Source organism: Podarcis cretensis, assembly GCF_951804945.1.
Source record: "Podarcis cretensis genome assembly, chromosome: 11".
Lineage (NCBI taxonomy): Eukaryota > Metazoa > Chordata > Lepidosauria > Squamata > Lacertidae > Podarcis > Podarcis cretensis.
The window spans coordinates 14,720,085-14,733,980 of record NC_137180.1 but is presented as its reverse complement, the minus strand read 5'-3'; the positions used below and the strand labels follow the sequence as shown (position 1 = coordinate 14,733,980).

Genomic DNA, 13,896 nt, shown 5'->3' with positions numbered 1-13,896 from the left:
GTAAACACGCCCCCCCCCCATTAGACAAGAATCAAAAGCTTAAGCCTGCCAGTTATTGTTTGTTTTGAAGCTTATTGCAGTCTGGATTTAGTTGTGCTGTTGTCCAGCTTTGATATGCATTCTGAACTTCCTGTGCTATTTCTGCAGTTTACTAAGACTGTTCTTTTGGTTACAAATAACACGCAAGCCTTAAAAACAAATTTGCAGATGACATGAAGCTTGGAGAGATAGCTAACACTATGGAAGACTCAAGATTCAATTGATTTAGACCAGGGTTTCCCAAACTTGAGTCTCCAGCTGTTTTTGGACTACAACTTCCATCATCTCTAGCTGGAAGGAGCAGTGGTCAGGGATGATGGGAATTGTAGTCCAAAAACAGCTGGAGACCCAAGTTTGGCAAACCCTGATCTAGACAGATTTGGAACACTGAGCCAAAACCAATAGGATGATATTCAAGAGAGATAAATGATAAAACCCTGCATAGGTGCAAAAAAAAAAAAAAGCAAACACACGTACAGAATGAGGATTATCCGCAGGGCCGTCTTACCCATAGGCACTAGGGGTGTGGGCACCCGGGCGCTGGGCTCTCAGAGGTGCCAGGCCAAGAGTCCGGGGCCTGAGATTTGAGTCCGGGGAAGAGCCCACCCATCAGTCGGAGCATGGCAGCGGGCTCTTCTGCCGTGGGCGGCTCTGTGCCGCGAGTTCAGGGGCGACCAAGCCAGTGAGACGCTGAGGTGGCCGGCTGGCTCCACCCTCCTGCACGCCTGGGACTGGGCAACCGGGGGGGGGGGTGGATCTTTGTACCCCGGCGCCGCATATGCTTAAGACAGCCCTGGTTATCTGGTTTGGTAGCAGCACATGTGAAAATTGAGACTTTTTGAAACTTTACTTGTGCAAGCTAGGCGGTGTGCATTTAAAAGATAAATATTTCATTATGATACTTGGTGCCTGTCATCACTGGATAAATACTTTACAATAGATGGAAATGTGGCTTGATTGTATTACTCATAGGCAAACCAGCGCTCAGTTTAGGTCTACCACTCTCAGCTGCTGAAAATTTTTCTCGTTTTGTAAATCAGATTATGTTTCTTGGGAACTGAATTTTTGTGTGCATGATGAGGTCAAATGACTGAGTTTTGTCAACAGTGCTGTGCTTGAAAATGGGAGTTGTGCGTGCACTTCTTCGCTAGATTTCAGCAATTTTGTATGTTAGAATTTTGCCTATTGTTCCCTTAGCAGACTGTTTGTTGTGATAAGAGAAGTGGAGCAAAAATCTTTGCAAAATGGAGGGAGCCAGACATATTGCTGGTGTGTTCTGCTCTCTTTCTCTCAGCTTTTCTTTGGAGCAGTGCTTAACTGAGAGGGGCTGGGTTTCATCCCTACCTGGAATTCATGCTGACTGACTTGGATGCCCTTCATCTGATGAGTGGCTGATGGATGAGATTAGAGACCATGAGAATAAGTAAATAAAGGAGGAGGCCAAGTCCTGCACATTTTATTTATGGTGATCAGAGCATATGGGGAGGGACATAAAATTGGCTTTCCTGGTCTCTTAAATGGTTGTCCTACTCCTCAAACAATACAAATTTGATCATATAGTTGACATCTTGCCTCTCACCTAAGTGTTAACTTCATTTTAAAATGAATATTGTGGTTATTATTTGGCAAGCCAGGTGTAGGTGTGTCATGTGTTGGACTGCTTGGGTAAACAAAGTTCAGGAGGTGGCACTGATGTGTATTATCTTTAATCCAAGTAAGCTATGCATAATAACCAGTGAGGGGAACTTATTTTTAGAAAATTATAGGGTAGAGATGAAAAATTCAGAGTTAAAAATTCAGCTCAGAGGCTGCATTAACGAATGTCTGTTTCCAAAGCACTCACATTTTCTTTAATTACTTCACTGATGGTATCTGTTGTGTTGAGACATAAATGATTTGTATCATTTTAAAGCTGGGCAAAGGCCTGGAGGATACAGAAGACTTAAAATCTTTTTCAGGTTCTGCAGATCCGGCAAAAATCTCCTTCTAGTCGAGCTTTGTCTAGTACTGTAACGCTCACAAAGCAGCGAAAATCCAAAAATAACCACATTACTTACAAGACCTTAAATAGTCATAGGCCCCGTTAGCTGCAGGAGGAAGTGGTGTGGGAGTAACTGCAACATGATGTACTGTGTGAAAGAGAATGGTAATGGGTAACCATTAAAATACACAAACTTTTAGATTATGATTAATGTGGGGAAGACATGCATTCATTTTGCTTTCGAGTGCAGGGGCCAATCTAATTCAGGCATTAGTTTTAATATCTAATTCAGTGCAATATAGTTTTAATAACTGACTGTGCACAGAACTATTTATAACCTGTTTTATACTAAAGAATGGTGTGGGTGGAGAGACCTGTCAGGAGTAAGCATGGACCAATGGTACCAAATAGTATGGGAAACAGCCCTACTAGAAAAAATAACCAATAAACTGAAACTGACATGGGGTCAAATAGAAGAAGATACCACAGAGCCTAGGACTTGCTGATCAGAAGGTTGGCGGTTCGAATCCCCGCGACAGGGTGAGCTCCCGTTGCTCAGTCCCGGCTCCTGCCAACCTAGCAGTTTGAAAGCACTTCAAAGTGCAAGTAGATAAATAGGTACCACTCCAGCAGGAAGGTAAACAGCATTTCCGTGCGCTGCTCTGGTTCACTAGAAGCAGCTTAGTCATGCTGGCCACATGACCTGGAAGCTGTACGCCGGCTCCCTTGGCCAATAAAGCGAGATGAGTGCCGCAACCCCAGAGTTGTCCACGACTGGACCTAATGGTCAGGGGTCCCTTTACTTTTATCTTCACCCCGGTATGGCTCCCCTTTATCACATACACAGCCTAACAAAACAACAACAAGAATCCGCCAACAGCATACAAATCAATATGGCTAACCTGATTCAAAAACACCCACCCACCCCACTCAAACACAAAAACAAAGTTCACCACAGCCAATCACAAAGAAGCATCTGCACCCTAGGCCAACCCCAATTTCTCTCACCACCAAAGCAACACAAGCGAATAGCAAAGAGAACCCGCACAAACGACGCTGACACAAAACCCCACATATACATTAAGCGAATTAGAAACATCGCCTCCCGACCCCCCCACTCACCTCTCCTCCCCCCTTTTCTTCTTAATGTAACCCTAATGTCTCAACAGATGAAACTGACCTAAGGAAAATGTAACTTGAAAAAAGAGACATTGCACATACCTTTGTAAACCAATAATAATAATAATAATAATAATAATAATAATAATAATAATATAATGATAATAATAATGATGATGATGATGAACTGGGGTGGGGTGGGGGGAGAAATGTAGAAGAGTTTCTGTGCTACCCACATCCATAACCAGGAAAGATAGGATAATTCTTCAGAGCTCTTTGGCACTTTGTGTACTGTAGTAGTTTTGAAGAAGGCCTGCCCAGCTTATGAATGTCATGGATGGAGGGGCAAATGTAGTCTACAAAACCATATAACATAGTTTGCCAGGTACAGTCATACCTCATGTTGCATCCGCTTCAGGTTGCATTTTTTCGAGTTGCAGACTACCAAAACCCAGAAGTACCGGAATTGGTTACTTCCGGGTTTCGGCAGTTGCGCATGCGCAGAAGCACCGAATCGCAACCCGTGCATGCGCAGACACGGGTTGCGAACGTGCATCCCCCATGGATCACGTTCCCAACCCGAGCGTCCACTGTACTTGACAAACCTCCTGTTTTTTCCACACTGTGCAACCTAATTGGGGGGTGGGGAATTATCCATGGAAGGCCCAGGCTAAATATAAGAATATCACATACATTATGGAGTTCCGTGGTATCTTCTCAACGTTGCTGTGATAACATCTAGAAATGGCTGACGTGAATTACATGACTCCCACACTAAGGTAAAAGTAAAGGACCCATGGATGGTTAAGTCCAGTCAAAGGCGAGTATGGGGTTCTGGCACTCATTTCGCTTTCAGGCCAAGGGAACCAGCGTTTGTCCGCAGGCAGCTTTCTGGGTCATGTGGCCAGCAGGACTAAGCTGCTTCTGGCACAATGGGACACCGTGACGGCAACCAGAGCACACGGAAACGCTGTTTACCTTCCCACTGCAGCGGTACCTATTTATCTGCTTGCACTGGCATGCTTTCGAATTGCTAGGTTGGCAGGAGCTGGGACAATGCAACAGGAGCTCACCCCGTCACGGGGATTCAAACCACTGACCTTCCGATCAGCAAGCCCAAGAGGCTCAGTGGTTTAGACCACAGCACCACCCATGTCCCGAATAAACAAGCACATAATCACTGATAGGTCCACCCGCCATTGTGAGTCTCAGAGCAATGAAGACAATGCCTCCCCAGCTGTTGCCGTTGGCTGTGGGTTTCTTGTGATGTCACAAGGCAGGCCAAGGGGAAAGCCCCTTTTTATTTCCAACAGGACACACCTGGCAATGGATGTGACATTCAGCTTCTGGCACAACGGGTCACCATGATGGAAACCAGAGCAAACGGAAACACCGTTTACCTTCCAGCCACCGCAGTACCTATTTATCTACTTGCACTGGCATGCTTTCGAACTGCTAGGTTGGCAGGAGCTGGGACAGAGCAATGGGAGCTCACCCCATCGCGTGGATTCAAACCGCCGACCTTCTGATCGGCAAGCCCAAGAGGCTCAGTGAAGCATCACCTGCTTTATTTCAGCTGGAAATGGCTGGAGTGAATTACATGACTCCCACACTAGCATCTTTTGGCCCCTTGGGAAAATAATACTGTTGTAGACGAGATTTTTTGACGTTAGAGTTTTCTGATGGAGCTGTCAGGCCCCATGAGGTCCAAAAGCAAGGGTCCAGTACAAAAGCTATATCCATCCATTCTTATAATTCCTGCACAACTGTGTAATGTCTGTACGTGATCTTGGAACTCAGTCTAGGCTACAACTGTGCCATGGTCAGAAAGCAAAACAAAAACAAAAAAACCAACTTCCTTGCAAAGCAGGTAGCTAAAGGAAGTCCACCGAGTTGCAGACCTCCCAGTAAGGGGGCACACGTGCCCCATACGATCAGAAGAGTTAAGCACGTAGGAAACATTCGAAGTCCCATTTCCCTGTTTTTGATATCAGACACACCTGTCCATTCAAATACAAGAAGTAGAAATAGTCATGCATTCACTGGCAGACAAGAAACAGAAATAGTCCACTGTACGCACAACTCAAGACAATGGTGGCCCTGGACTGTGACTTGTTATTTCCATTACTACCAGAGCATGGCATCAAAACAGGCACAGGGTTTCGCTAGCTAACAGACCTTGAACTACTAAATGTGACCCAGCAGCTCTGCCTCCACCCTAGTGGGGTAGGAAAGCTGAAAAAGAATTGGATCTGGCAACCAATGCACCCCTTGGATTTCAGATAGTAGATGCGTAGATGAGTCTAAGAAGCCTGGGACACAAATTTTTATGGCCCTCTAATGGCTATGGTGGCTGGAAGTAACATATTTGCTGGAAGTAACATATTTAGCGTAACTCTGGGAGTGTATACTTGATGTTGACCAAAGGAAGCCTCTTAGAGCAAAGGCCTAGGAAGAACTCAGTACAGTGGTATTTCAGGTTAAGAACTTAATTCGTTCTGGAGGTCCATTCTTAACCTGAAGTACCACTTTAGCTAATGGGGCCTCCTGTTGCTGCCGCAGTGCAATTTCTGTTCTCATCCTGAAGCAAAGTTCTTAACCTGAGGTACTATTTCTGGGTTAGCGGAGTCTGTAACCTGAAGCGACTGTAACCCGAGGTACCACTGTATAAAGGTAAAGGTACCCCTGCCCGTACGGGCCAGTCATGTCCGACTCTAGGGTTGCATACTCATCTCGCTCTAGAGGCCGTGAGCCGGCGCCGTCCGAAAACACTTCCGGGTCACGTGGCCAGCATGACGAAGCTGCAGCTGGCGAGCCAGCACCAGCGCAGCACACGGAACGCCGTTTACCTTGCCGCTATAAAGCAATACCTATTTATCTACTTGCACTGGTGTGCTTTCGAACTGCTAGGTGGGCAGGAGCTGGGACCGAACGACGGGAGCTCACTCCGCCGCGGGGATTTGAACCGCCGACCATATGATCAGCAAGTCCTAGGCACTGAGGTTTTACCCACAGTGCCACCTGCGTCCCTATACCACTGTATACACTTATATAAACTAAGCGTAGGAGTCTTAGTTTGGTCAGAATCGACCATAACCCAGTTGGCAGTGTTGCACATACTGCCGCCCCCCCCCCTCTCTCACACACACATACATACACAGAGTGTGTACTTGAAGCCCAGACAAGCGATACTCAGTAGACAAAACCCTCATGATGTGTTAACACCTGCAGTCCTTCTTCCTCTGGTTTTCTGTACTCTTTATCTCTTCCTCCCAATACTGAAGCAGCTGCATTACCACATTTCCTGTCTGAAGTTGCAGCAAAGAAGCAAGGCAGCCAGAAAGCAAGAAAAGAAGGGTTGATCCTTAAAAGTGAGCCTCCTAAATATTTAAAAATTGTGCGAGGGGGTTTCTGCTCTTGAATGGTAATAACTTAGCAATTTCATTTGGATGTTGCCTTTATATTCAGATAGAGGGAGAGCGGTCTGCAGCCTGACAAAAGCTATATTTTTTCTTACGCCGCGTTGTGAGAGTTTATTAACATTAAACTTCTGCTGCCGCTCTGAAATCATCCTGCTTCCAGTCTGTTTGCTCTGAGCAACGCTTTTACTTTTCCCTGCTTCAGAGTTACAACTATGTAACCTCCCCGCTCTCAGTTAGTAACTCCATGTTCTCCGTTGTTACTCATTAAGAGGTTTGATTAAGGACTAAAAAAATGCTGCTTTGAGAGAGACAAGAACCCTCTCGTTCATTAGAACGATGAGGGTACATGGCAGGCTTTGAGATGCAGCCAAGTAGGGACTTTATAGAGATGCTGTTAGTCTTTGGGGGCGTATATACAGTGCCGGATTTATGTATAAGCTAAACAAGCTACAGCTTAGGGCCCCACTATCTTGCTCCCCCCCCCAAAAAAGAAAAAAACTGGATGTACATTTCCAAAATATAAGATAAAAACAAATAAAATAAAACCTACATGCAGCAACAGTGCTTTGTGTTGTGTATGGACCTATTAGGTCTATAAATTACCATATAGCATATATTCAACACAAAAAAACAGTGACAATTTGTTGTTGACACAGCTGGACATATAAAGGGACCCATTACCTCCAGTAGCTTAGGGCAGGCACCCCCAAACTCAGCCGTCCAGGTCCCTAGCTAACAGGACCCTCCACTGGTCCTGTTAGCTAGGGATGATGGGAGTTGTAGTCCCAAAACATCTGGAGAGCAGTGTTTGGGGGTTCCTGGCTTAGGGCCTCATCAAACCTAAATCCGGCCCTGCATATATGCAGTGAGTGGGATTTGCATGCTCATGGCAGCGCTTTGCAAAGCCATCACGAATGCAGAAATTGCAATGGCCACGAAGGTAGCCACCATAAGGAAGCACCATTTCAAAGAAACAAGGGCGTGTCGCAAATTGGACAGCAACCCTTTGTGCCCTGATGCGCTCCCCTATGGACTGAATTGGCACTTGTATACATTATAGTCCCCAGCTAATACCATAACCCTGCCCATGAACTGAAAGGGGCTGGAGAGGCATCTAAGTTCAATTAGTTGATATGTATCTCCTCCTTCATACGTGTCCATTGCCTTTATTTTGCTGAGAATTTGCCCTGCCGAGTTGTGCGTGGCACATGCTCCCTATCATTTCTGACGGAGGTCTTTATTTGCTGCCCTGGTGGCATTGTTGGTTTAAGGTTGGTTGGTTTCTTTTTAATTTCTATAAGGTTGCCTTGGATTGATTGATTGATTGATTGATTTATACATACGTACATACATACATACATACCCCACCCATCTAGCTGGGTTTGCCCAGCCACTCTGGGCAGTGCCCAACAGAATATTAAAAACATGATAAAACATCAAACATCAAAAACTTCCTTAAACAGGGCTCACCTTCAGATGTCTTCTAAAAGTCAGATAGTTACTTATCTCCTTGACATCTGATGGGAGGGCATTCCACAGGGCAGTCGCCACCACCGAGAAGGCCCTCTGCCTTGTTCCCTGTAACCTCACTTCTCGCCATGAGGGAACCACCAGAAGGCCCTCGGAGCTGGACCTCAGTGTCTGGGCTGAACGATGGGGGTGGAGACACTACTTCATTTATGGGCCGAGGCCATTTAGGGCTTGAAGGGTCAGCACCAACACTTTGAATTGTGCTCGGAAAAGTTAGTTGTGCTTATTTTCATTGAAATAAATGAGAAGTAAATCAATAACTTGATGGGACCTAAGTACAGCTAGCATACCTGTTACTTTGGTTGTAATTTTATTATGTGTACTAGTAATATTATTAGTTTCCTTAATGTAAGAACTTTTGCCTGAAATTCCATGCCTTGTTTCCCATGTTCAACAACTAGATTCCTTTGGGAAGCCTATAAACATGAGGGCAATGGCCCAACCCTACTGTTGTTCCTCAGCAAGTTGTATTCAGAGACGGGCTACCTGTGATCCTGAAGCTAGAATACAACCATAATGACTAGTAGCCATTCTTAGCCCTTGATAGCCTTATCCTCCAACAATTTGTCAAAATCACTTTCAATTGGTGGCCATCAATAGGGCTGGGCGATATCTGGTTTTCAACATCACGATATATCACCAGCTAAACATCACAATATATTGCTATATCACAATGTCTGAAATAAGGTTGGAACTATGTAGAGGCAAATAGGAGGGCTGGTTTTCAACATCATGATGTATCACCAGCTCAACATCACGATATACAGTGGTACCTTGGTTTAAGAACAGCCCTGTTTACGAACTAATTGGTTTACAAACTCCACAAAACCAGAAGTAGTGTCCCAGTTTATAAACTTTACCTCGGTCTATGAACAGAAACCGAACTGTGGAAGGGCACCTGCGGTGGGAGGCCTCATTAGGGAAAGTGTGCCTCGGTTTACGCACGGTTTCAGTTTAAGAACAGACTTCCGGAACGGATTAAGTTCGTAAACCGAGATACCACTGTACTGATATATCATGATGTCTGAAATATGGATGGAGCTATGTAGAGGCATTGGATGGCCTCACGTTTCCCCCCACATTGTGATTTTTGCATACACACACACACACACACACACACACACGATTTGCGATATACTGCCAGGTTAAAATTTATGAAACTGATATCACAATGTGGACTTCAAACCGGTTTTGGACAATATTTTGCCCAGCCCTAACACATTTCATGATTCGCGATATATTGTCAGGTCAAAAATTATGAAACCGATAGCACCAGTTTTGGACAATATATTGATATATAGCCCAGCCCTAGCTGTCACTACATCTTGTGGTAGTGAACTCTGGAGGCTTGTGTGAAGAAATATGCAAGTAATGGGTGTCAAAAGCCTCAGTCTGAAAGCATAGGCATATTTGGCTTAGGTACCCATGTAAAGTTAATAAACCTGGGATTAGGTCCTTACATATTGCCTCACAGAGGAAAAGGTTTTGGAAGTTCCCCCCCTCTGAAAACCTCTCTCCTCTTTCACCTGTAAGTTTACAGGAACCAGGTGATGTTGTTAAAGGAAGGCAGTAGCACAGTTTCAGTGGGGAAAACAGCAAGCTCTTCAGCCTTGGTTAGTCATCTATGAAATGAGAATAATGGTCCTGTTTCTCACACCAAATATAGTTGTGGGTGAAGAAGATAGGGAAGCCTCTCCAATTCTGAGCTTTAGTGCTAGCTGTAAATCTAAGTTCTTAATAAATTCATCACTCTAGCTAATAAGATTAGGGATATAAAGTGATTAGGAGTGCATTGCAAGAGTCTCCTTTACCTAGAATGCCGTTGCTGAATTATGCAACGCTACAATTTTAGCCAATTAAAAATACTGGTTGTCTGCAACTATACTTCAATCTTGTTTAAGGGGATAATCTCATGGGCCTTCATTAATCTGAGAAACCTAGACAGGCAAGAACCGTACTACATGTAATAATTCGGTTTGTCTCTCAGAGTGCAGCATTTAGGTCCTGAACTTTCCTCACATTACGCTGCGTTTCCCAAAGATCAGTATTAATTTTTTAAAAAAATATTTAGAATGCTTGGCATCTTATTATACTTATGCACAGATAAATGTATTTTTAAAATGTCATATAATCCCCTTGGGGTAGCCACATGTCCTGTTTTACAGAGGGCAGTCCTCTGTTTGAAGGGCTTTCTGGTCCAAGTGTTGTTTAAAGATAATGAACATCAGGAAGAAGGGAGAGCAGCAGGCCCCTTGATGTAATGTTTGTTTATTTATTTATTTATTTATTTATTTATTTATTTATTCAATTTATATACAGTGGTACCTTGTTTTGAGTCCGGGATCCATTCCGGAGCCCCAGACACTTGATGAAAAGGGTGCTCGACAAAGCACCGCTGTGCATTTGCGAAGCGCGATTTAGCTTTTTTGCGCCTGCGCGAGCGGCAAAGCCAGAAGTAACCCATTCCGGGTTTGCCAGAGATGTCTGCCAAAATGGATGCTGGACAGGGCAGACTTATACGGAGGTATGACTGTACCACTCTTTATCAGAAGATCCCAGGGCAGAGTACAACATTTCAGAACATCAATGCTAAAAATGAAATAAAAACTTAATAAAAAGCATACTGACAGACAGCCTAATAATAAAATAGTCATCATAATAACAGTCCTTTCCCCCACACTTTCCCAGGCCATAGATAATTTAATAGCCATTGGCCTGGGTAAAGAGGAATGTTTTTGCCTAGTGACTAAGGACATGTAGTGATGGCGCCAGGCAAGCCTCTCTGGGGAGAGAATTCCACAGTCGGGGAGCATTATTATCAATTTACATTGAGGTAGAAGGTTCACAGGCTATGAAGGACTTCCTCACAATTTTTTTGACAGCTGCATGCATTATTATAGCCAGGAAGTGGAAGGGGCAAGCAGAATATAAAATGGAAGAATGGTATAAAGAGGTGTGGGATATGGTTATTAATGATAAATTAACATGTGCCATTAAGGTAAGATGGGGAATATGCAGGAGAAATGATTTTGTGGACATATGGAAGGTGTTTGTAGAATTTGTACTGTTGAAACGGAAAGGGGTCAAACCATCGCAAGAGGCATTAAAATTTGGGGAGGTTGGATAGTTACAGTGGAATGGTCTCTGTGATGGGGTGCACATTTTTTATTCTTATTTATTTATGGTCATTACTTTGTCAAAATAAAATAAAAAATTAAAAGGAGAGAGAGAAAAGAAAAATAGAAAGGCTGCGAATTCGATTCAGCTCTGGTACTCCAAATAAATTATTGTGCTCAGTGTTAAAAAATAAAATAATTGGGGAGCCACTACAGAAAAGGCCCATTCTCTTGATCCTCATAAACAGTTAGCACCTGGATAATACACAAGCACACTGTCTTCCCCACTTAGGTTTTTGAGCAATGCAAAGTTTGTCCCGAATGTTTGATCCCCTTCTTCCTCAAACCCACCAAGAGTGTAGCCACCATCACTTCACTTGCTCAGAACCAGAATGTTTCAAACTACTTTTTCTCCCCACGAACAGCTTAATAACTCCACTTCCAAAAAACAATAAAGATTAATTTTTACCTAGAGGAACTAGTTGTACTGTCGCAAAATTCCTTGCTTAAAAATCCAGTAATAATTATAGGCCCGACTTTATAGGCTTAATTATACTTCATGTAATAAACCTGTGCTTTCATGGCAGTATTTATACAGGAAGTTCTAGGAATTAATTGGAGTGCCTGATTTGCAGGTGTTGGAACCGGCAGATGGAAACACACATTTAGAGATAGATTTTCCATCTCTCGCATGAGTCGTCGAAAGCTTTGATCCATTCACCAGAAGCAACATGCAATCTGGGCCAAGAAGGAAAAGTAGCTGGCCACACATTTGGCAGTTGTGTGCGTTGGCCCTCAGCCTACCAAACTGTGGCTGGCTCAGGCTTATTCTATAGCATCCGGTGTCAACAGACTGGGCCTGGTTCTTGCAGTCATGGAGGAAAGAAAGAAGCACAGTCTTTTCTTAAAAAGGTAAAGGACCCCTGACAGTTAAGTCCAGTTGCAAATGACTCTGGGGTTGCGGCGCTCATCTCGCTTTACTGGCCAAGAGAGCCGATGTTTGTCCGCAGACAGTTTTTCCGGCCATGTGGCCAGCATGACTAAGTGTGCTGGTCCCGAGGGTTAACCGTGCGGCGAGGTCCAAGTCCAGTCCGAGGTCGAGGGTGCTGTATGGAGGCTGTCCATCAAAGCTGAAGCTGGGTCCAAGGCAGGGAGTCTGGTGAGGTCAGGAACTCTGGCTGAAGAGCAGGACAGGGTGCAGGCAGGAAGAGGTTACCAGCAATGTTGCTCCCACAACCTGGGACTGGGGCTGGCTGGCTTTTATCTGCCCCGAGGCACAGGGCGGCCCCGGTCCACAGGTGACTCGCTTCTCCTGGCCTGGAGGCGAGCACTCTTCCTGCGGGAACTTAGTTCCCTCTGCCTCTCTGCCCTGAGCCTCTGCAGCTCAGGAGAGGCTGGAGGATTACCAGACAAAGAGGCAACCTCAGCTTCCTCTGACGGGGCTGAGAGTGGAGCACTTGCAGGCAATGGGTCCTCCATCACCTCTGGAGCCAGAGCAGATACAGCTGGTGCCTGCACCTGAGGATCCAGCACAGATGAGGACCCTTCAGGCTCAGGCCCCAGCTCCGGCTCAGCTGGTTCTGGAGGCGGGGAATCCTGTGCAGGCTGGGATCCCTCAGGTTCAGCCTCCGAGTCCGAATCCCAGGCCATCACACTATGCCAGCATGACTAAACTAGAGCAGCGCACAGAAATGCCGCTTACCTTCCCGCCAGAGCGGTACCTATTTATCTACTTGCACTGTGTGCTTTCGAACTGCTAGGTTGGCAGGAGCTGGGACTGAGCAATGGGAGCTCACCCCGTTGTAGGGATTCGAAACACCAACCTTTCGATCGGCAAGCCCAAGCGGCACAGTGGTTTAACCACAAATTGCCCCCTGCCTTCAGAAATGCTTGTCTCCTTAAACTATGGAAGGTAACACTACTACTCCTGCTGCAGCTCACTGACACCCTATTTGACCAAAAGACCCTCTGCGGTCACTGTCAATCTCATGCCTTCAGAAAAAGAATCAATGTGAAAAGAACCAGCTAGATCCAAAATCTCAGTTGAGATCGCATTCTAGATCTAGATCAAAATCCAGTTCCTGTCATGGACTAGTTCTGAGTTCAGTGGTCACCAACAATGTACCTTGTTTTTTTAGGCATGTATCATCCAGTCACACAGCTGAGTTATTATGTTGCAACATTGCTTAAAATAACTTCTGTCTGTTATCCTGTCAGCAGACAATTAATACTATTAAAACACAATCTTCTACAAAAGAGTCCACTTTGTTAAATGCCATGGGCAGCTACTGACGTCCTTGTGGTGTTTCTTTGTATATATTTTTGTAAAAGACTTTCATTTTTATGGTTCAAATATCAATGGTACATTGATTATGACAGTAGTTTACAGCAGGGGTCAGCAAAGTTTTTCACAGGGGGCTGGTCTACTCTCCCTCAGGCCTTGTGGGGGGCCGGACTATATTTTGAAAAAAAATATTGAACAAATTCCTATGCCCCACAAATAACCCAGAGATGCATTTTAAATAAAAGCACACATTCTACTCATGTAAAAACATGCTGATTCCCGGACCATCTGCAGGCTGGATTGAGAAGGCGATTGGGCCGGATCCAGCCCCCAGGCCTTAGTTTGCCTACCCATGGTTTACAGCTTGTCCTAATGTACTTGCCCACAAGAGAGATTACACTTGTC

At 44.8% G+C, this 13,896-nt stretch overlaps 1 protein-coding gene across 6 annotated transcripts in view; it reads left to right on the top strand.

Moving 5' to 3' along the window:
• The window catches only part of CDC42SE2 (CDC42 small effector 2), a 100,001-nt gene that overhangs the window by 42,391 nt on the left and 43,714 nt on the right, over positions 1 to 13,896 (top strand). The window lies entirely within an intron of this gene.